Source organism: Castor canadensis, chromosome 17, assembly GCF_047511655.1.
Source record: "Castor canadensis chromosome 17, mCasCan1.hap1v2, whole genome shotgun sequence".
NCBI classification, from domain to species: Eukaryota; Metazoa; Chordata; class Mammalia; order Rodentia; family Castoridae; genus Castor; species Castor canadensis.
The window spans coordinates 61584077-61608392 of record NC_133402.1 but is presented as its reverse complement, the minus strand read 5'-3'; the positions used below and the strand labels follow the sequence as shown (position 1 = coordinate 61608392).

The 24316-nt window shown below is 43.7% G+C and overlaps 1 protein-coding gene across 12 annotated transcripts in view; it reads right to left on the bottom strand.

Annotated features, from left to right (window-relative positions):
* The window catches only part of Zbtb38 (zinc finger and BTB domain containing 38), a 151178-nt gene that overhangs the window by 73861 nt on the left and 53001 nt on the right, over window positions 1-24316 (bottom strand). For 3 of the 12 annotated variants that reach the window (XR_012443083.1, XR_012443084.1, XR_012443085.1), the window contains exons 3-4: window positions 9682-15214; window positions 8712-9165 (exon numbers count right to left, since the gene is read on the bottom strand). The exons of 4 other annotated variants lie outside the window; for them this stretch is intronic. The gene's annotated coding sequence lies outside the window, so the exon portion shown is untranslated. Of the gene's footprint in view, window positions 1-8711; window positions 9166-9681; window positions 15215-24316 lie in introns of those variants that run through there. 5 more of the 12 variants (XM_074059054.1, XM_074059053.1, XM_074059043.1 and 2 more) reach the window with 4 other exon arrangements.

Sequence of the window (24316 nt, the reverse complement as noted above, 5' to 3'; positions counted from 1 at the left end):
TTCTTTTTTTTTTTTTTTTGCAGTACTGGGGCTTGAACCTCAGCCACTCCACCAGCCTAACTTTTTGTGTTAGGTATTTTCAAGATAGGGTCTCTCAAACTATTTCCCCAGGCTGGCTTTGAATTGCCATCCTCCTGATCTCTGCCTCCTGAGTAGCCACTGGTGCCAGCTCACTTGCTTCTCTTGTCTTCCACCACATGGTAGGAATTTGTAACTCATTCTGCCTCCTAAACTTGCAAGCTCTGATACTTCATCATTTTATTATTTCCTCCATCCTGATGACTTTCACCCAGTTCTGTCACTCAGCCTCCTCTCCTGTGGCTGCTTATCTCTTTCCCTTCATGACTTAAGGAAGTCCCCTACAAACCATTTGCTCTTATCTATCTGCATCCCATTCCTGAAAGGCCTTTTGCCTGTGATGCTGTATAGATAAGGACCATAGCCTCTGAACAGGTATCTTTTAGAACTGGGTGTCATCTTCTGAGAACCTGGCAGATTAATGTGTGAAACCAGACTGGGGTTGCCTGAAGGACAAGTCCCTGAGTTCAAACCTCAGTACTGAAAAAACAAAACAAAACAAAAAACAACCAAAAAGTGCGAAAGCACTCATCTTCGGTGATGTGAACTGGGGCTTACAGGAGAATTCCGAAGTAGTGGGGAGAGTGGGGGAGTGGGGTGCTCACTTCCCAGCCCCAGACCAATTGTGAACGGCAGATCTGGAGAACATTCTGAAGAAGCCCCTAATCAGGATTTTTATGTCAGATCTGTGAATGAAATGTTGACTGCCCCCAAAAAAGGAGGGGGGGACGGGGAGGAGAAGAGAGAGAGACTGAATCCGATCAAGATTCTAGACACTCCCAATTCACAGTAAATCTCTCAGAGGAACACATGTAACAGCACCAACAGAGGCAATCATTTCTGATTTGGGGAAACTGAGGTTTGAGTGTGTCTTCAACTTTTCCTTTTTTAAGCCATACTAGGGCTTGAACTCAGGGGCCACTTGAACTCACGGCCTGGATCTTGCTAGGTAGGTACTCTACCAGCCTTTTTTTTGGCTTCAGTTATTTTTCAGATAGCCTCACAGTTTTGCTGGGGGAGCCTCAGATCAAGATCCTCCTACCTCTGCCTCTGCATTGCTGGGTCACAGGCACAGGTCACCATGCCCAAATTATAGATTGAGATAGACTGACTTTGAACTGAGATCCTACAGAGCTCTACCTCTGGAGGAGCTGGGATTTATAGGCTTTAACCACTATGCTGGACCCTCAACCTTTTTTTTTTTTTAAATAGCAATAGCAAAGACAAAAGAGAGGAAGGGAAGTCTGTAGAATAAATGAAATTTAAGTTTATCAGTTGCATTGTTTGGACCTTATTAGAAGATGCAATTTGAACCAATTTTTAAAAAATAACCTAATTAGATGAGTTCAATGCTGATAATTATTTGTGATATTATTTGTTGGTAGCTTTTCTTTTTTATTAATCCATACTTTAAAAAATGTATTTTTTAGAAGTCCACATTTTAAAAACTTTTTATTTAGAAATATTTAAAACTTGAATGGGGCTCAGTGGCTCATATCTGTAATCCCAGCTACTAAGGAGGATCTCTGGTGGAGGCCTGCCTGGGCAAAAAGTTATCGAGACCCCACCTTAACCAACAAGCTGGACGTGGTGGAGCATGCTTGTCATCCGGCTGCTTGGTAGGAATAGGTAGATGGATCAAAAGAGGTAGAGGCATGACTCACGTGGTGGAGCACTTACCTATCAAGCTTGAGGCCCTGAGTTCAAACCCCAGTACTGCAAAAAAAAAAAAAAAAAAAAAAAAAAGAAAGAAAGCCCTGTTTTGGCTTAGTCCACAAACTAAGGATGATTTTTACATTTTAAATGATTTTAAAAAATCAAAATAATATTTCAAGGTGTGAAAATTATATAAAATTCAAATTTCAGAGTCCATAAATGAGGTATTAGAGAGACACGAGCACAATCATAGCTATCATTATGGTACGTAATGTCATATATTATTATATTTTGAATTTCATCAACACAAAATTTGTGGACATTTACTTGCTTTCTTATTATTTAAATACCCACACAGTCAGCTTTGCCTAACATCACTAGCAAATAAAATTTATGGAAGGCACTGATTTGGACTGAGCCTCTGCGTTGAACCTTAGCAGACCAAACCAAAATGGAGTCACTCCTGCTGAAATTCCACATCACTAACCTGGAGTTAAGTTTTTGGTGTGACCTGAGAACTCAGAAGAGAAACAGTTCCCAAACAGGCCAGTGTTAGCAGCATGATAAGGAAGTCCCCTCTGCCGTGACCCTTATAAGGAAAGTAACCCGAAGTAACCCGGTGTGAGCCAATCTCCTTTCTGTTTTATGCTGCTTCCTTGTTCCTGCTGAAGCTACCTTATAAAATCCAGCTGATCTGCCAGGCCCAACAGAGCACCTTTCTGTTTTTTATGAACTGGGATGCTGTCTGATTCACATATAGTTTCTAGTAAAAGCCAATTAGGGCTTTAAACTCAATTTGTTGACATATTGTCTTTTGATACCACAAAGTCTAAGACATCCACTAACTGACCCTTTGCAGAGAAAGGCTGGCAGCCCCTGATTAAGGACTGAGCGTCCCCAGAAACCTGACAGCAGCTTGGTTTAGCAGGGACAGGAGGGAGCTAAGAGTCAAGTGCGGGCTACACTTCATTTTCCAAAAGACCTTGAGAGATCCCCACTTCTCTGCTCCTGGTCCCCTCAGTGGGAAAAGGAGTATAGGACCCATGGTGATGCCAAGTGTCAGGTGTCACCCGGCCTGTCCTCCTGGAGCCCAAGAAATGCAGACGGTCTTTGCGGGTGGTGAAGAGGCACTCAGATGGCACAGGGTAGTGAAAAGGAAGGAAAGGAGGAGGGAAGAGGGAAGGAGGGAGGAATGAAGAAAGGAAGAAAGGGAGGGAGGGAGGCAAAGAGAAAGGAAAAGAAGAAGGAAGGGAGGGAGGGGAAGAGGAAGGAGGGAGGAAGAAGAAGGCTTTGGTGACTCCAAAAGCATAGCAGCATGCATGCCATGGGCCACATGAGTTTGGGAAAAGCAGCTCTCAGATCTGCAGCTCACAGCGGTCCTTTGGGCAGGTCTCCAGCCTGTGCTCTGTAGAGAACCAACAGCACTCGGTCACATGAAAGGTCTGTCCACTTCATTTCAGGTCCCATCCAGATGTAGCAGAGCAATAGCGGGGCTGTCTGGCATCCTTGGCCTGCAGATCAGCATGCTTGGGAAGGAACTGGAGTCTTTGTAAGACTCTGGGAGAAATCACCTTTAAGGAGGTCCCGCACCATAGGTGTGACAATTGAGCAAGGTCAACACAATGACCAAAGCTACACAGGATGGAGCACTCTGTTGTGGTCTGCATTTGGGGGTTCTCCCCAGACTCTGGTTGCAGCCCCTTTACTTTCTCCCTGGCACCCTGCACCCCATCTTCTCATTTGTCTCACCAGTTGCCTCCTGCCTGCTCCCTTTGTCCCCCTTTCTTAGCTTCTGCACCCCCACTTGCCCTCCTGCTGGCCTCTCAGTCTGCACATTGGCTCCCTGTTCTGCCACCCCGTTCTCTTCCACATGGTCTCCCCAACACCCTGAGTACTTTAGGGAGACTTTCTGGGGCATAGCTCCCCTCTTTCCCTGCTAAACAGCCTCCTTTTCCCTTCCTCAGCTCAAGAAACAAGAAAAAGGGGTGGTGGGGGGGGAATTACAAGGGCACTGCCCTTCTGGGATTTAACCACATTCTCAGCTGGTGGCTTTTGTTTTCTCGTCTCACTGGCTTGTAAGGCCCGGGGGCAAGCTCTCTGCGTCAAGCTCAGCCCTAGGGACAAGGCAAGACTGTGAGGCCTCAATTAGAGCAAGGCCTCAGACAGGAGATTTTTAGCATGCAAAGAGGAGAGAAACTTCAAAATATCTGTTTGGCAGCAATGACCTCGGGGGTAAGGAAGGGGTTTATTTTATTACGTAAAGCAAATAATGAAAGCCTCCATTGCCTTTCACAAGCACAAAAAGAATATTTACACTGGCATTTTAAAAAACAACAGGAGCGAAAGACAAACATTCTGAATGTAGATGGGAATGCTGGTGAGCTGACATAGCTACAGAGTCAGGGAAACTATTAAAGAAAAAGATGCAAAACCTATCACAAGATCAAAAGAGGAACTTTCCGGTCGAGGAGGGGCTTAGGCCATAGCAGCTGCATGCTGGGGTCACCTCACAAGATCTCCACTTTACCTGCTGTCCAGCTAGCTTTCTGTAGAACAGCCAGCTAGGAGACCCCCACTGTCAGCCAGGGAAGAGAAAAGGCAAAAGCCCCTTGTCCGCATCACAAATTCTGATTTTTTATTCAAGGGTTTCTCCACCTAACATCTGCTCATGAATTTGAAAGTGGCCGCCTTGACAGAGGTCACCTGGCAATGCAGGCAGACCAGCTTGAAGAAGGACAGCCAGACATACGGTGGTTTATTAGGAGCCAAGACATCTTGGGAAGGTGGTGAGGCGAGCATAAGAAACGAGGTCCAAGTGAAGGATCGTCCTTGTCACGGGTTGGGCTGCCCCCAAACTGAAGGCTGAATTCAGAGAACAAAGACCACTAAGAGAATAGCATGCCATGCAATTCTTTCTGTGGCAGAGAGGACACACAATCGTGCCTGTGTCCATATCATACTGTCACCTTGTATCAGAACCTGGACAGAGTCACATGGGGACCCCATCCTATTCCACTCAGTGTGGCTGACAGCAATGTCTGTCACATTACAGATGTTCTATGCTTCAGGAAGTGAACTGAATTGCTGAAGTCCCCTCCCTGTGATGGGCCTTGCTCTACTTACTCCAAAGGACCAGAAGGAAGTCTTCCCTCTTGCAGTGGGATTTTCCTTAAAGCCAGTGAAGTCTGAGGAGTTAGCCAGCCCACCTCTACCGAACTAAGCAAAGTCTGCCAAATTACAAATCAATTTTAAAAAGTGCTGCTGGAATGTTCAGAGGCTCTGAAGAATCTTACAGTTTCTAACTTGTATTGCAAACCCATTCCTTGTTCTCTAGCTTTTGTCAGCTGGCTAACCTGAAAGTCCTAACTGGCGGCTCTTAAGAATTTTCTTAATAGCTGTAATAGAGAAAAATCTAAGCTGTGAGGTCTTTCAAAAGCCACCAACGGGCAAAGACATCTGCAGAGTCAAAGTGTTTTAGTGGACCCTGAAAAACTTTACTAGGGGGAGGTAATTTAGGACAATGCCCACCTACTGGCAAGATAGGACAGTTCCTTCTGTCATTTTGCCTTTGGAAAAAAAAAGGAGGATTTTTTTGGGCAGGAGTTTAAACTTTAGATTTCTTATGAGAAACAAAGCAAGAAGCATTCCAGAAATTTCCTTGCTTAGAGGGGTCTTTCTTGAGTTGGCATTCAGTCTGGGTCAGGATTTGGTCACCACCAAGAACGGCACCTTCTTAAGGAGTTGCAAGGTGCTGACTGGATCAAAGGCAGTGGACCCACTGGCACTGGGTATGTGGCTTGGCTGAAAGCAGCCACAGGGGGCTGGCGTGACCCTGCCTCAGGAAAGCAGGTCTTCACTTGGCTGGGCCCTTCTCACCAGGCGGACCTGGTACTGCCTGGTACCTCAGCCCCAGGAAGGACCAATCATTCTAAATGTCTCTCCTGCCCACATCACATCAGCTTCATCTTTCATATTTCTACTTTAGTTTTCTCTTAGCACTTGTTCTCTTTATGTATTTGATGCGTATTTATTTTTACCTACTCCCCTACCTCAGGTCAATGGGAAGCAGATGCTGGTCTGTCTTGTTCATTCCTGTATTTCCAGCTTCTGGAATGTGCCTGTTATGTAGTCAGTGCTCAGTAAATGTGTTGAGTGCTTAATTATCAAGAAAGCTGTTAAGACCAGCATGTCCTGAGGAAGGGAGCTGTTAGCCTGAGCCAGTGGAACCAGGAATTCATAGGCTCAGCATGACTTAGTACTAAAGAGAAAGGTGCTAGATCTTTCTATATCTTTCTCACTTACCAAGCAATAAAGAAGCCCTTGGCCAAGGTAGATCAACATCATTGTAGTCACAAAGATGAAATCTTGTATTCCCATTGAATTCGACCTTGGAAAAACTTTTCCTACTCTCCAAAGGGGGTGGGGAGGGAGAGTTGAGAATTTTATACTATAAATCATTCAGGCAGAAAAACCACACATTTGCCCATTTCATTTTGGTAAGAACAAAACAGTTGTTTGCACATTCTTCTTCTTGCACCTGCTCTGGCCTGCCCAGGGCAAACACCTTAGCCAAAAAGTGTAAATGGGCCAAGTAGAGTCCTTTAAAAAATGAGAAAGGATAAGGAGACATTTTCAGCTAATCTAGGAAATCCAAGGATAACTGTCAATGAGTAAGTTTAGAAAAGCTCTGTGCCTTGTAAACACAGGCTGTGAAATATAGAAGGCAAAATGTTAGGTGAAATACAACAAAGTAATGAATAATAATTATTCTTCCATTCACTGGTCTATTTATTAAAGTGCCAGTGATACAATATACTTCCCAATAGTCTTATTTGGCTTTCTGGCACCAGAAAATTGTATTTAAAATTCTTTTAGACATGACCAAAAGCCACCAAAATGAATGCTGCCATTAAAAAAATCATTTGATGTGAAATCGACAAAGGGACACAAGATGCTTGAGTTAAAACAAAAGGAACCGACAGTCTAAAATGCTGAATCTACCGGGCATTCATTTTATGGTAACACAATTGCATTGCATCCTTCTAATTTTGTAATTAAGATTCAAATGGGTTCAAAATGATTAATTTGTACTGGCCTATCAACACGGAAGACATTGTAGTTGTAATCTGTCTGAACAGCAACGGTGTTTTAATTACAAATGTCCAGCTTCTATTTGCTCAAGAGCAAATGACAATTAGCCTGATCTTACCACAACTGTTAACACACTGGTCCTAAAACGAATGGCAAGACTGAGGCAGGTTTCTGACAGTTCCCTGAGGTTTATGATCTGATGGATGCTGTATTCAGAACGTACTTAGTCATTTCAAGTCACAGGCGAGAAGGAAAATGGCTTCCAAACAGCTCAAAAAAAAAAAAAAAAGAAAGTGTTGCAGAAAGGATGATTCGTGGCAAGCCCAGAGCACGAAATCACTCTAAGGTGAATCATTTTCCGAATATAATTGAGCCATAGAACGATTCCAAGCAAACTACTTTAGCTGGCCTCAACACAACACAACAACACAACAGCAAAAAACCACTCTTTAACCCATTAGAGGTTGGATTGCAGAGGTAAGGGTATAGAATAGCACAAAGACTGCCAGAGAAAAGCAGCCACCTTCACAGATGGCTGGAATCCCACGGTTCTTCACCTGGGAGCTAACCTCATGGAGGATTTCAGGTTTGCAGCCTCGTCCCCACCCCAACACACCTACAAAGACGCCCCCATCACAGCTAAAATGTGCACTTGTCATTGAAAGGGAGGCTTGGCTTTGGGTCCCCACCCAGAGCTCCGAGGTTACCAATGGAAGGAAAATAGATGCATAAACACTTATTTCTGATTGTCAGAATTTCTGTAATACCTTTTGTTCCAGAGGCGCTGGTGAACTCGTGATAATGAAACTATACCTCTGTCCATAAACCTTGACCTGTATTCTGGAGCATCTTATAAAGAAAAACCTTGATTTTGACAATATTGAGCACAAAGGAAGAAAAAAAAAAAGCTGTCACTGTTCAAGCTTTCTCTATGTATTTAGAAATATGGCTTAATTCTTAAGGCTTGAAGATCGTGTTTTTAAGACGTCTAAAACCAGTTCAGATGCTGTGTGAGAGGAAACAGATCTGTAAAATTTTTGTGAAATATTCGTTTCTTTTTTTTTTTTTAAGACATTCTTTTGCATATCTGTGATTGCATTTTTAAATACAATTTGGTTACCAAGGAAACAGGTTCTGGCCCAGTGTTAATTTGAAACTAAAATACATTTGAGAAGTTAAGCTCAAAGAGCTCTTGAAATTATTTTGAAAAATGCCAGAATTTGGTACTTAGAAAACCACAACTGGATGGTCTGAAATGAACCATTCTAGGGTCTCTCAATTTCTTTTAGCCAAGTTCTAGTTCTTCTAAGAGGGCCATCTAAATTTAATATTTAAAAATTGCAACTCCTCACCCCCTCCCAATTATACATATACACACAAATAGTGTCTTTACCCTTATAGATTACCAAAAAAATTGATTTTGGAAGAATGGAAATTCTGATTTTCATCTTTCATATAACACGTTTAAAGACCGCTTCTTAAAATTTAAATATTTTTGATGCTTCTTATTAAGCTTATTTGCGCCCTTTGAAATTATCTCCAGAAATCCATTTATTTTTAGTTTCAAGCTAAAAGGGAGCTGAATCACCGGACTTTTCAAAATAAAAATTCTTTTGTCTAGTGGCGCCACACCTATCATATAGCTGGGTTTTTTTTTTTTTAAAGGAATCACCTCATTTTGATAGCAGAGTCATTTTATAGGTTTATAAAAGCTGTTCATAGGTATATGAATAGGAGAGGCTATCCAATTTAATGCCTTCCCCTCCCCCAAAAGATTACAACTATCTTATTTTTTATTTTAAAAGTCCTATTTGAATGCATCTACTGCTCTTACGGCCTGGCTCAAAAAAAGAAAAAGTTTATAAAACATGCAAATTTCAACCTACCTGTATGTCTCACTCAGTGCAGTGCTAGCATGACAAGACACCCGGCCATTTTTCTGTAAGGCGATGGAGACCAACTGATTTCTCCGTCTTCCTGCTCACAAGTTTTAGATTCGACTGTCACTCATACCAAAAAATGATACGCCGAACAGCTTGAATGTTCTGTGATCACGAGAATTGGATTTATCAACAGGAAAACAGCATTGATAAAAAGAAGTTTCTCGTCCAAGGTTTCTGGGATAACTGCAAGCCAGGAGGTGCTGTATTGCACTTGGTTTTTTCCCCTTGCTCCTCTGAGAGTTCAAAGCTCAGACCTGACCATTGCAAAGGCCACTGTCACGTTTGCTGAAATTCAAACTACCGATCCCAGCACTGAAAACACAAATTCAAGAACTCAGGTTGCTTGCCCATGATGGAGTGCGTAAGAGTTAAAAATAGATTCCACCTTGCCTCCTACCTGCATAATAAACATGTAAGTTTCGAGTGCTTAATTTGATATTCACATTAATTAACAATACAACATACATTATTTAAAAGACAGCATTGTAAGAAGAAAGCGGAGACACCAGCTGGTAGCAGAGTTTGTTGTTGTTTTTGGTTTTAGGGTTTTATGGGACTTATTTGGCTTTGTTTACCAAAAAAAGAAAAAAAGAAAAAGTAAAATTGTATTTTTCAATGTGATGAAAAAGCAAACACCCAGAGGCAAATGAATGAGGAATGAAAGGTGATGTTGAAATGCTAGGACTGTAATGAGGCAAAACCAAGTCTTCAGAGCAGATGACAGGGCGCATGGGGCATTTACATAGTCACATCTGAAATACCAGCAACGTGTAATCAATTCTACACACAGCATGCACACACAGTCATGCACGCCTAATCCTGCCTGCCCTGTGAGCTGGCGGAAGCCAGCGACGCCCTGCAGGCAGCACACAGGAGCCAGCACTGGGGAAGGAGGAGGCAAGGGACCGCTCACCTTAAAAGCAGCATCTGATTAATGTTGTAAGTGACATTGCATAGCAGCCTCACAGTCTTGCTTCAACTGGGTAGGAGGGAACAAAGGAAAATGTCATCAAATGGTGATGCAAGATGAACCCGATCACCAAAACACTGGTTTAGCAAACTCCAAATTCTGCACCCAGACAGTAGAAAGCGTTTCGTGCACTTAAGGAAGAGAGCTGCTCACAAAGAAGGTGTCCTTCTGCCTCTGAGATCCAGCAATCCTTTTGCTAAGGAAGAAAATGGTACTGTCAAATCCTCTTCCTGAAGAATGCTTTCAGTACAGTATGTATCTGATCCGGGGTGCATTTCATATACTGTTCATTTCATAGAATTGCTAATAATCAAAACAACACAAAAAATAAAAATAAAACTGTTAAGCTGTTGCAAAGTGAAGAATGACTCTGGTAAAAGGCGTGGCGTTTGTAGATTATTTTTTCCCCAAATCCTAAATGGTGCCGGCAGCTTGGGGAGGAATGCACGATCAGCTGTCTGTACCCGTTCTATAACCTTTAACCACAGGCAGCGTAAATGGATCCTGTGAAATGTCTCTGCAGTTCAGAACGGCAGATACCGCCTCGGATAGAATTGTCTTGGGGGGGGAATGGATTCGCTTGAAATTAGGCGGATAAAATCAGTACAGAAAAATAAACTGACGGTGAGTTCCTTTGGATGTCTAGCTGACCGTCATGAAGGACAAGAGCTATCTTTAGGATAATGACCTAAATAATACTAAGACTTACAGCAGTATATCATACGTGGTCAGAACACAGAAAATGCAAAATGATTTTTTTCTTCTCCTTCCTCCTCCAAAAGCTAAAATTTAAAGGAACAGACCATTTATAGGAACACCAAAAGGCTATAGATGTACATATGCAGAAGGACTGGTGGTGTGCTGAGAGGCAATGTTTCTTTGTTTTACTTTGAGGCTTATTTTAGCTACGCTTGCACTATGACATTGACATTGGGAGGTCAGGGCTGACACTGGGTTACTATCCATTCTATGACTGAAATGTTTCCCGAAAATTAAATCTAATCCATTCCAACACCAAATCTCATGTCTTCTTCAAAACCACCTCTCTACCCCCGCTGCTCAGGATTGATGGAATCTAGTTTGGCCGCATTAATAAACTGGAATTGCTTTCTGCACAGACTCCTATATGTAATCGCGAGGAATTAATTTTTTAAATAGAAAAACCCTCAAGAATTTTTATGCATCTCCCCTTTCATTCCATCCTTACACTCATGCACACACACACACACACACACAAACACACACACACAATTGGAGCTCAAATTGCAGTGAAGTGTTTCACATGAAGAACAAAAACTGTTGAGAAAGCTGCTTATTCAGGATTTTAAAGAAATGCCTAATAAGCAAATACTATTTTGCTACAAAACCATGGTCATCATGTCCCCAAAGAGGAAAACAGCGTAGCTTGCTAGAAAAGAATGTCACTAGATCCTGCCAGCAGGTAAAATAAATAAATAAATAAATAAAGCATGTCATTTAGCATTCAGTACAAAAGAAGTCTTTAGTGTTAAGAAAACAGAACAGATTCTTTTCCACTTTTATTTCTTTAGCTACAAAGAAGCCATACACACCCCCACTCTTAAATCCTGGATCTGAGCCAACGTTTTTATAAAGTGCTATCACATTCATTTTGAATATGTGATTTACATTTTTCTTCTTCTTATCTCTCTGAAAGTCTTTAATTGCTGATTGCATTGCCAAATATTCACTTCACACATGCAAAAATGAATTAATATTTTCTGGGCTTGCTAAGTTTTCCAGTGCCTCTATCTTCTGGAAGAACTGTCTAAAAACAATTAGGCTAGCAAAAGATTTGAGCTCCCCAGAAAGGTTTTAGAGAAGAAAAGACATTTGAACATCTTAACTTAGGTACTAGTTTCAGAAGTGGGTCTCTTGTTTCTAGTTTGAATTCTATCTTCTTTCTCAGAACAGAAGCGATTTTTAGCTGATTTTAGCTGATTCTTTGGCAAGTCCTTTGCCTACCTCTAGCCAGGATGAACAGCCTACCTGATCCACAACAAGTCCTCTTCAGTCTGGAGCACATCTCTCTCCTCCAACTACTCCAGAAAGAAATGTGGCTCTAATGAAAACAGTAGCTCCTGGTCTAAAACCAATATGGAGCCATCTTCCCCACCCCCACATCACTGTTCTCTGAGCTCTGGCTAACATTGACAGCCACAGAAAATTAGAACAGAGTGTCCTTATGTCAATTCTTCCTCTACCATGGGGGCTGAGAATTAGACTATCATGTTGAGTTATAAGTCACCAATAAATAGACAGTTATCTTATGAAGCTGGGTTCGCCCAGTGGGGTGGGAGGAAGTTGAAGCAAACACACAGGCATGTGACACACAATGTCAGTTGAGATAGTCCCCAGGAATGGCATTGGAAAGCTGGACACTCATGATAAACATTTATAAATTCTTATTAGGTAGGCTAAATGTACCTGATATTGGATCAACTGTGACCACATTTGACTTATTATCTGGGACAATAAATGACAGTGACAAGGACAATAATCCCTCTCGGGCTCCCTGGAGATGAGTGAATAGTGTTGGTCCCCTCTGCAGGGAAGGTGTATGTGGTCACATTCCCCACAGAACCTGTAAACCAGACACCGGGACAAATGGTTTCCAAACCTCCCTGTGGGGTTCTCTGTCCACCCTCTGTCAAAATGAGCCAAAAAGCCAGAGACTGGTGTATCTTGTGATGTTCCAAAACATTCAGTGAGCAAATGGGGTACATTTACCAAACCTGCTTGGGTTGAACAATGGTGAATTCTGGCTGTAATTATTCCAAGGGATGATTGTGTGTAGGCAGACATTCTCAACTAGTAAATCCTGTTCTGCACTGTAAAACAAACAAAACCATGCTCATGCCTGAATTACTTAAGCTGTGTCATGATTACAAGTGGCAAAGATATGCACTCACTCAGGAGTTTAAAAATTGTGTGCCCCTCACCAGCCTCCGCAGGGCTTCTGCACAGACATTCACCTAAAAGGCAAATCCCTTTTCCATAATGAAGACTGTAGCCTGTTTCTGCCACTCTGAGTCAAGCACAGGGTCCCCCAGCCCATGTGGTAGAAGCAAGCTGGAGGACAGAGCTAGCTAGAGCAGTGAGGGGTGAGTCTTTCACTTTCATTAACGTTCTTACTTGCAGGTAAAGCTAATTTTATTTCCAGTCCTGTGCATTAAAGTTAAATTGTACTGCCTATGCAAAGTACACAATTCAAGTATGAACAAAGCTTGGTTCTCTACATCTTAAAAAATAACCCATCAAGTCAGGGCCCCGAGTCCCTTGTCTATAAATATTTGGATTGGTTAGCACGTTTTTTTACCAGTCACTTTAATCATTTAATTCATTTTAATGATTTTCACTGCATTAAAAATTACAGCAGGTTTCTTTTTACACCTAATAGAGATAGACAATATTCATAGGTGACTTTATCATCAGACTATTCTAATAAAAAATTTAAAAACAAAGGATCACAAAATAGAACACTTTTGTTTAAGTTTTTTTTTGTGTGTGTGTGGTACTGGGGTTTGAACTCAGAGCTTACACCTCGAGCCACTCCACCATCCTTTTTGTGTTGGGTGTTTTCAAGATAAGGTCTCACGAAATATTTGCCTGGGCTGACTTCGAAACTCGATCCTCCTGATCTCTGCCTGCTGAACAGCTAGGATTACAGGCGTGAGCCACTGGCGCCCAGCTGTTTAAGTTCTTAAAATTGAAAAAACATAGAGTTGTTTTTTTTTTTTTTTTTCACATAGTTGGGTATATTCAGGCCTGGATGATATTTCAGCTGAAATTTTTGGGAAAGTTCATTCCTACTTTGAACAGTTACATCTTGCTTACAGATCTGGGCAGGAACTTCTGTTTTCTATGTTGATTGGAGTTGCCATTTATGGAGAATCTACTACAAACTCAACATTTTTGCCCTGTTATATTCTTTTCTTTAATTATTTTGTTTTCTTGGGTTCTTTTTGGTGGTGCTGGGTTTGAACTCTGAGCCTTGAGCTTGCTAGGCAGGTACTGTACCATGGGAGCCATATTCCCAGCTCTATATTCTTTAATTCTAAGGCAATAATCCTGCAAAGGGGGTATTCATTGCATCAGGTGTAGGTGAGGAACTCACGAAGATTTTGAGTGTCACAATAAATAGCACAATAGGATTCAAATCCAAGCCTAATTGGTTGCAAATTCTGGATCTTCCCTCATTCCTAAAAGGATAAAACTTCCTTCTCCATCCACATTCTACTCCTAACATCAGGAATTGACCCATTGCTCAAATACCTGGTGAAGGGGACCTTGGCTCCTTGGGGCCATGGCTACCCTTCTAGGCCCTGGAAATTGTGAGCTTGAAGGATGCCACCACCCTCAGACAAGCTGGGCCCAACAGGTGGAAAAGACCAAAAAAGGAGGGGAAATCAACTAGCCCATGTTGGGAAGCTAAGGGTAGAAAGCAGAGTAACAATTCTGGAGGAGATCTTTCATAATTTGGAAAGTTTTATGAGGCAAAGTAAGTGGGAAAAGCTTACATTTCTGTACAAGCTAAAATTTCACCCATGAAGTCCAGTTTTTCTGTCTTACACATGAGGCTGAGAGTGTAGCTCAATGGTAGAGCTCTTGCCTGGCAAGGCTCTGGGTTCAATCCCCAACACCCAGTATAAAAATAAAAATAATTCTGGATGGGGAAAGGGAAACCGAGGCTGGGATCTGGTGATTTGCCCAAGACCACACCCTTAATGAGCAAGTTTACCTACTGGCTTCCTTTACACCTAATGTATTCAGCATTTGTGAGCAGATGTGTTAGGTTGTTCAACTGTTTTAATCTAAATTATCAATTAAAGAAAAAAATCAATGTAACGACCAAGACTGATCTGGTTTCAACTTATAAACCGTGTTTTTCTCAAGAAAGAATTAAGTGGCTACTAGGAGCTCCTTTCCCCAACATATTTTTTTAATGGACTAAAAACCTAACTTTTTGAATAAGAGAGTTTCCTCAATCAACTTTAGTGTTCTGAATGCATCATTTTGCTGAATGACTATATATTAACATATGTTCATTTCACCCCATCTAAGGTCCCTTCCAGCTCTGTAAGTTTTGTGACCCTAAAACATCCAGCTCAGCTTGCTTTCTAGGTTGGGTTGATTATGAGCTGGACTCCAAGTTTCCTGTCTCCTGGCGTTGGTGGCCAGCGGACTGTCCTGCCAGCCAGATGACTCTCACAAGGGGCTTTCTAACCCGCCAGCCCCACATGCCTGGGAATCTGAAAGGATTCTCTCTCTCAGTCAGGTCTCTTAAGGCAGCAGAAGGAAGAGTTGGGTGAACGGATGCCTGAGGAGTTGACCTCAGCAAACTTCTATTCTTAGATTTCAGCTTTCTCTCTTCCATCTGTGAGCATCTTTGAGAAGGACACACACCTGGTGGCAAGGATCAGGCAGCTACCTTGTAGTCAGATAGAGGCTTACCCTCCTGGAAAGAGCAGGAAGAAAAGGCAAACACAAACAACATGATTTTCAACCAAGCAAGAGTGATGAATGGCAGGACAGCAAAGGAGGTTGTGCCAGACAGCATCTCAACCCATCCTAACCCAACTCTGACCCCCATACAAGTGTCCTCCACAGATGTCACCTCCATGGTGAGTGTCACTACCTCAGCTTTAGCAACTGCCCAGCTATGGGACTAAAAACAACCCTTGGAGACCAAGAACTCTCTGTGGCCCTATTCACAAGCTTGTTTGCAACCATGGTCACCTGTCACTCCCCAGATGGAGAGCAAGCAAAACAACAGAGGCTTCCAGATCTTGAAAGCTGAGCTGCTTCTTTCTAGAGAGAGTGATATCCGGGTTGAATAAGGGAGGTGGGGGTGTAAGTGGAGATGGTGGAGGAAGAATTCCCAATGGGCCATAAAAGTGTCCCTCATGGGAGACCACAATCCTTTTCTTGTATCTTTCTTCATTCTGGGCCACAAATATTGCCAGACTCAACCTGGGGACAAATGCTTTGCACTCCCTTCCCTCAGATAATGGGTGCAGCTAGAACAGCCACACGAGACACCTGTTCTCAGACAGAGCCACTTCACAAACTCAGTGAGTCCTCATGTCCTTTGGACTCAAGGTAAAAGCACGGTAAGTCTTTGTTGGATTGAGTCATTCCCCCTTTACTCGTGTCTCTGGCTTGCCTTCTGTGAGATCTTCATGTCTCCCCTGCCACCTGGAGCCCTGACTTGTACATTGACCCAGCTCTTGACCAGTCCTGGGGGGTTGGTTCTTTACTCCTGCCACTACAAGTGACACCTTCAGCTTTTGGGTAGTGAAGCCACTTCCTAAATCGGAGGACTTGTTCCATGAGTTAAGGAGTGGCACCCAAGCACCCATGGGAGTCTGTCAAGGACTTCTCACTCGTTCACCAAGGGAGAGCCATAGGCTGCTGGCTAGCAGAGCACAGTGCAATGAGTAAACCTGTCCTTTCTGGAATAGAGGAAGTGGAGATGGAAATAAATGGCCTCACAAGACCTCTACTGCCTCCAAAGAGCTCCTCGGCATTTCCCTGGGCCCTCGGTGACAGAGTGTTTTACAGAAGTATGAAGAGGGCCAATTTTCTTTGAGAGAGAAGAAAATCATGTTCAAAGACAGTAATTGTCAGCCAGGCATGGTGGCTCACACTTGTAATCCCGGCTACTCAAGAGGCTGAGATTGGGAGGATGGCAGTTCAAAGCCAGCCCTGGGTGTGGTAGTGAGAACCTGTCATCCCAGGTATGTGGGAAGCTGCATGTAGGAGGATCACAGTCTGAGGCCAGGTCTGGGCAGAAATGTGATGCCCTAACCCTCCCCCCACAAAAAAAAACCCAAAGCAAAAGATCTGGGGGCATGGTTCAAGTGGTTGAGCCCTTGCCTGGCAAGTGCAGGGCCCTCAGTTCAAACCCCAGTACCACAGAAAAATACCCTAGCAAGAGGTAGAAGCAGCATTCCTTTTTCTTAACTCTGGGTATTCTGCTCGTTGTAAATCCACACACTGGCTCAATTTTTAAAAGAAATTCAAAGCTGTCACTTAGCTACTTAATAAATGGCTGTAGAATAAATGATTAAGGAGTAGATGTGGGGATCAGGGCTTATAATGTATTTCCAGTTTTTCTCTGAAGAAAATAGTAGAGTCTACCTAATTTAAGAAAAAGCTAGTGTCAAATGGGGACCGTTTGGTGGTGGGAGCCATCGGGAGGGGGAGGAGGAAGCAGAGGGGAAGGGGTGAATTTGGTCAAAGCACTTCCTACACATGCATGAAAATAGAATAATGAAACCCGTTAAAATGGTTTAAAAATGGGGGAGGGGACATGAGAACAATCGAGGGGCGAATTTGGTCAAAGTACGGAAATGTCACAACGAAACCTCTTTGTACAGTTAGCATATATCACCTGGGACCCGAGAACAAGGCTCGGGGGCGCCATTAAACCAATCAGACTAAGTGTACCCAACTGAAGTCACCTTTCTTCTATTTGGATTGCAAAGAACCATCTTGTGAGTTAGCAGAAAGAGCTGGAAATAAGTGGCAGGTTTCGTTTTCCATTCTTCATATGGTTTTGAAACCAAAAGGTGAGAAACAAGGAGAGTCACCAACACCTACAACAAGTCAAGTCAGGTTGTCGCCTTTCGCACACTGTCCTGACCCTGACAGCTGCCTCACTGGGCTGGGGATCGCTCACCACGGTTTCTTGGTTTCTTGAATTGAATCCCCCAAACAAATAAGGCATGGCAGGAAATTAGGGGCCAAGGTCAGTAACAAGGGGACAGTGGCTTGCATGTATTGTCACTTCCTGATAGGATACCACCTGGCCTTCATCTATAGCTCAACTTGATCCTGGGTGATGCTGGGGACATCTGTGCAGAGTTTCATTAAGATAGGGATTTTGCAGAGTCCCCTTTGATATGAATGCCTGTGGACAATTTTTTTTTTTGGTGGTACTGGGATTTGAACTCAGGGCCTCATGCTTGCTAGACAGGTGCTCTATCAAGTGCCTGGCCCGTGGCCTTGTGCAATCCCATATTGCAAACCCAGGCAGCTCACAATATATCTAATTGCAAAACATCTTTGTAGGGCCAAGTCTGGCAGAAAGGTGTTTGACAGGGGTGTAAACACTTCAGAGGGAAGGCAGCCTCTCCTGCCATAGCATTTAGCTATGTCCCCAGGGTCTGAGGACAGCAGGCGGTTAAAAGAAAGTCCTCAACTAAATGAGATTGAAAGGGGGCAAAAAAGGGTTAAACTCCCTCCACTAAAGGAGGGGCCATTTGGCAAAGGTGAAGAGAATAATTTGTGTGAGGTGCAGAACAGACAAAGAGCCATTCTGGAAATTATTTGTCCTTGACTTTCACTCTGAGGTTGTTTCTTAGATCTTGGGGTCTTTACGTGGCCTTGAAGTCGCAGCCTCAGGAAGGGGAGAGGAGCACGCCCACACTCAGTGCTGCCACACCTGAGCTGTGATTCCATCAGAGGCAGGTGCCTGAAGAGCAAAGAGTGAGGCTGGAGCCGCCAGGATGCTCAAGCGGCCTAACCACAAGTTGTAAGTCCCCACAGTAAACAACAGGAGTTACTTCCTGTTGTTGGGGCGGGGTACACCTTCTTTTTTTTTTTTAAACTTATTAAAAAAAAACCCCCAAAAAACAAAAACAACTTTTAAAGCCAGATGCCAGTGGCTCACCCCTATAATCCTCGCTATTTGGGAGGCTGAGATCAGCAGGATCCAGGTTCAAGGCAGACTTGATACCTACAAAAGCAGTACAGGCTCTCATCAGGTGAAGCCATGGGGGAGAGGCAGAGTTTGCCTGGGCCAGGACCCTCCTGCAGCTCTGGCCAGAGATGGTTGTACGTGCTTTTCACTCCAAAGGTTACTTTGTTTTTAGCATGGTAGAGAGGAGGCAGGACGTGAAGTCAAGGCAGACTGGAAAGGGTGAGACCACCAGTGGGCTGACCAAACCATAGAGCTTACTGAACGCTATTTTTAATTTTTTTTTTTTTTTTGGTGGTACTGGGGTTTGAATTCAGGGCTTTGCACTTGCTAGGCAGGTGCTCTGCCACTGGAACCACACTTCCAACCCTTTTTTGCTCTGGTTATTTTGGAGATAGGGTCTTGCTTTTTACACAGGCTACCCTGGAACTGTGATCCTCCCCATCTCAGCCTCCTGTGTAGCTTGGGATAACGGTCCTAGGAACTCCCTGCTCAGGCTGCCCTCCAATGGCAGTCCTCCCAATCTCAGCCTCCCAAGTTGCTGGGATTACAGGCATGAGTCACCAGTGGCTGGCCCTACTGAACACATTTTCCCTTGAACCTCTTACTCTGTGGTTACCTAGGACTTCCCAGCAGGATGTGGACACCTTGTTTGGATGCCACAGTTTAGAAATGGAGGCCCTGCTGTTCACCCTGCAGAATTTCCTGGCTCAGAAATCCGAATCCTATGAGCAATCAGAATTTCATCCAAATACCAGAAGTTTCCCTGGTCAAGAAGGTTGTTCAGGACAATAGGGACGTGGATCTTCAGAGGGCAAAGTGTGGACTTGAACCATCCTTCCACTCCTGGAACATTGCCCTCTGTTGATTGCACCTCTGATTCAAGGGAGACTGTAGACATTGCTAGACTCCATGATCATCATAAGCCTGTATGCACAGGCCTGGACCATGAGGCCAAGAATGAGGAGGATAGCCATCCAGAGTGGGGACAGTCATGAAATAACGGGGTGGGGGGAGCGTGCACAGCAGCAGTGAGGCTTTGGGATCATCTGCAAATTCCCTGGTGTCTAAGTCTGGGGGATGGGTACAGCAGCTGAGGTTCCATGTGGGCTGTGTCTGGTTCCTGCTCTTCTCCAGCTATTGCTGCAGGGCATGAACTTGAATTTAGGCCTGCAGGAAGCTAAGCAGAGGTTTCTAGAACCTGAATGTGAACTGAGGACCACAGGGAGCTGAGCAGTCTGCGAAGGCAGAACTGCTTCCCAGCAGTGGGGCCAGAAGAATGAGAGGGGACACCAGGCTGTCAGGTGCTATCAGGTGACCAGTGGGCATGGCCTGCTGGGTTCACTACCTTCTGCCTGCAGAAGGAATAGTTACACTTCCTCTTAAAAGGTGGTGAGGATTTTTACAATTTGGTGCTTGCTCACTAGGGTCTCTGCTATGATTCTTTTCCCCCACGGTTTCTAACTTTCCACGTTCAGTACCCTTCTCTCTGGCCCCTCCTCTCTGGCCCCTTCTCCCTCCCTGGTCCCTCCTCTCTGGCCTGTTGCAGGAGCCGCCAGAGTCTCAGCCACAACAGCTCTTAGGTTAAAAGGTCAGCCACCTCCAGCAATGGGTTCCTCCTTGACATCGAATCCCCTGTGGCTCTGTGCTGGCTCTTGCTTTGTCTTCTTTTCAACTCATGTCTGTCTTGACCTGAGTTGCGTCTGTGTTTTTCAGCTGGCACTTGCCCTGATGCTCTGGGACCTGGTTTCTGGCTCCACCCTCACCCCCTGCTCTGTTCTTGTGGCAGGGATCTCAGATCTCACGAATGGTCTCTGCATGGCTGCCCTGTGTCCTCCTGCACCTAGTCACCACCTCAGGGCTCAGAGCACACGTGTTCTGGCCTCATTAGGTGACCAAGATGACCTGGGTCCCTTGTGGGGCCCTGACTATCTTAAGAGGCCAGAGAAGCGTCCCGTGACTGAGACAAGGGTAGCTTCAGGAATTAATCTTCTCCTTGGTCCCTTTTGTCTGCCACCAGGTAGTTAGGTGTCTTCAGGTCTTTTGTCTAGTTTTATCTCTGCCACTAGATCTCTGAGTTACCCCGAGAAGTAAATGAATCACATTGGCCTTGTTGATCTCATGTTTGCGATGAGGTTTCCCAACTCTGTAGCTGGTAATAACCTTTCTACTCTGCCCTAAAGAGAGAAATCAAATTCAGAAGCCAAAAAGAGGCTTCCAGTGAAATTCTGGTTTAGAGGTGTGTTATGGTTCGGACCGAGTTTGTCTTCCAGTGGTTTAAGTTGGAGGCTTGGTCCTCACCTTACATTGTAGCAGGCAGACATAAGCTGGGAGCTAAGGATACACAGGGAGTGTTTGGTCTGTGCCTAGCAACATTTTGATCTCGAGGGCTAAAATAATCAGTGACCCAAAAAAGTACATCTATCATCTAGTCTAGGGATTAAAAAAAAAAAGTAAAGATTGCCAAGGCACACTACCAGGCTCCAGCTCAAAGCAGAGGGAGTGACCAGAGTTACTTTGTGTTGTCAACATGTCATTGTCATTGCAAATACCCCCACCCCCACCCGTGGGCTTTTCTTAGGAGGTTATGGGTAATCACACAGGCAGAACGATTTTTGTCATACAATAAGGGAGATGTCAATCCTAAAAGAGGACATACCCTAAGAGGTGTGGAAGAGGGAGGGATCCAACAAAGGCAGGGAAATCCAGAGGTTGGGGTCCATCTTCTCTCTGAGATGACTCTCTCTCTCTCTCTCTCTCTCTCTCTCTCTGTCTCTCTCGTAATCCTGTTTTCCTTAACGAACATCGCTATTGCTTTCACTATGTTTTATGTCTTGAACTCTTCTCTGGGGAGAGTCAAGAATCAAGGACTCCAACCAAAAACTCTGGTGACACCAGTGCTGAGGTAGTGGGACACTGAACAGGTAAGGCTCAGTGGAAGATGATTACATCATGGGCATTGTCCTCAGAAGGGATCAATGCAAGCCATGTGACATGGATTAGTTCCCTTGAGGCACCTCCCCTGTCCTGCTTCTGTATGTTTCTCACTTTTGCATGTGTTCCTGCCAGAGTGATGTCATTCGCCATGAGGCGGTCACCAGTGTCAAGCAGATGTTGGCACCAAGCTCATATATCTCTGGAACTATGAGCTAAATACATACTTTTTTCCCTTTATACCCAGTCTCAGGCATTTTGTCATAGCAACACAAAACAGACTAAGACAATATACTAGCTCAGGGTTCCCAACTTTCTAGTGAGTGCTTACTGAACGGAATGCAGCATCTCAACAGTTCTCAGGCTTTTATTCGCCTAAGAATTGGGAGGGTGGATTAAAATGTGTGTTGTGGTGCCCGTCACAGATTCTGGAGCTGCTGGGAGGGGCTAGGAGCATGCATTTTAATAATTGAAATTAAAGGCTACCAAAGCTTTGAAACAGACACTGACACCTTTTTGGAGGCCAATTCACTAATTAAGAACTTTAAAACAGTTCATTGATAGCATGCTTCAGTTTCTGGGAATTTTCCCTAAGATATCCACAGCGATGATTATACATGTATGTACATATATGTACATGTTTATCTCTATATATTATATATATATATTTTTTTTTTTTGCAGTACTGGGGCTTGAACTCAGGGACTTATGCTTGCTAAGCAGGTGTTCTACCACTTGAGCCACACCTCCAGCCCAAGAATGTTTGTAATAGCAGAACACTGGAGGAAATAAAAATATCCATCAAAGAAGAATGAAAAAATTAAGATACACACATACAAAGGTAAGAAGTCATTAAAAATCATTTTCAAGAGCATTAAGTGGCTTGGAAAAGTGATTGCAACTTAAGAAGGGACAAAAATACATAAGCACCATCTCAATAACTCTTGAAAAATTAAAAGAATATATACCAGAAGAACTGAAAAGAAATACTTCATGAAAATGTTTATACTGAATTGTAGCTGAGTTGTAGGCTTAATGATGATTTTTTTTTCTGATTTGTTTTCTTTTGCTATTTTCCAGATTTTGTACAATGATGAGATAGTGCTCTTTTTTTTTTAAAACACATTTAAGAAAAAAACAAAAAGAAAGAAAAGGAATTTGTTAGTGAAAGGAGCTGGGTGCAGCAGCTCACACCTGTAATCCCAGCTACTTGGAAGGCATTGACGGAGAGATGGTTCAAGGTTATCCCAGGCAAAAAGCTATCAGACACCACCTAAACCACTACAAGCTGAATCTGATGGCATGTGGCTGTCATCCCAGCTACATAGGAAGCTTGCATAGGAAGACTGAGGTCCAGTCCAGCCAGCCTGGGCATAAATGAGAGACCCTATTTAAAAAAAAAATAACTAAAGCAAAAAGGGCTGGGGGCCTGGCTCAAGTGGTATAGCCCCTTCCTAGCAAGTGTGAGACTGAGTTTAAATTTCAGTACCCTAAAAAAAAAAAGTCCAGCCCAGCTGCTGCCAGAGGACACAGGCCACAGACAGCCTGAGTCCTGTGCCTGGGTCAACCTCAAGCACTTCTTTTGTGTGGTACCTTGGTCTCATTGAAGCCAAGGAAGTTAGCAATGGATTTTTTTTTGTTTGTTTTGGCAGTACCAGGGTTTGAACTCAGGGCCTCACGCTTGCTAGGTAGGTGCTCTACCACTTGAGCCACTCCGCCAGCTAAAGCCCAGGAGTTTAGGTCAATGGGAAGTCCTCTTCACTAGATGCTACCCTCCTGCTGTTTGAGGGTGACAGCCCAGGAGCTGGGACATGGGATTCTCCTATCCCTCTAAGCAGACTGCACTCAGTGATTAGAGGCTTTCAGACAAAGATGAGGGATCTAATGTGGTGAGGGAGGCACCACCCAAGGTCAACACTGCCATGGAACAGTTTCCAAACCATCTTGTCCCAATGCACGGGGACCCCAAATGGAATTCCAGGAATCGTCTTTTGGCACAGATGACTCATCCATCATCCCTTAAAGATTTCAGTGAATCCCGGGCCAAAGATCTCCCTGAATGACATCAGCAGTCTAACAGGACTGTGGCCTAGCCTCGACACTTTCCCAAGGGATGCTGAAATCCTTAGTCTGGCTGGGAGTGTTGCTAAGGATCTCAGAAGAAAGTCAATTCAGAAAGACAAGTTTTTTTTTCCCCCCTCCAAATTCCACAGCAATATGGAAAGTTAAACAAATACTGACTACAATTCTGGTAATTTTTTTTTCATCATCACATTGACCCGATGTGTATTTTTCTAAATTGCTGAAACCCATTTTGCATATAGCTCTTTATTTATTCTGCTAGAGTGTCAATGTTACATTTTTTTTAAACACCATTTTTGGGTTGGAGGCATGGCTCAAGTGGTAGGCCCTGAGTTCAAACTCCAGTACTGGAAACAAAATAAAACAACAACAAAACCCCCCACTATTTTGGAGGTGGGTGGGAGGAGGCTTTAAGGTTCTGATGAAAATCAGAGACTTCTTAAGTTAAAAACAAAACCCTGAAAACTTCACTGTGGTGGTTTCCAAGTTGGTTCTTAATAAGAAATAGGGGATTTCAGTGGGAGAAATGACAAAGCCCTCTTACTATTAATTCTTAGCTTTGATGAATGTTACATGGGCTATTTCAGAACCCTATAAAGAGAGTAACAAATCATTTCTAATATTGACCCTGGTGGGGGGAGGCGAGGGAGGGTGCTCACACTTCTGTGTTCTGACAGTTATGAAACTTCTGGTATTAAAATAACCAACCGGTCCAGGTGTTGCCTGTGTTCAGCTCCTGTGCTCAATCCACATCTGCTTATCTCGGGTCATAAGGCCAGGCAAAGATCTCCACGTGACCCCAGCTTTGAAAAGACTATGCTGCCTCAAATTTGAATCACA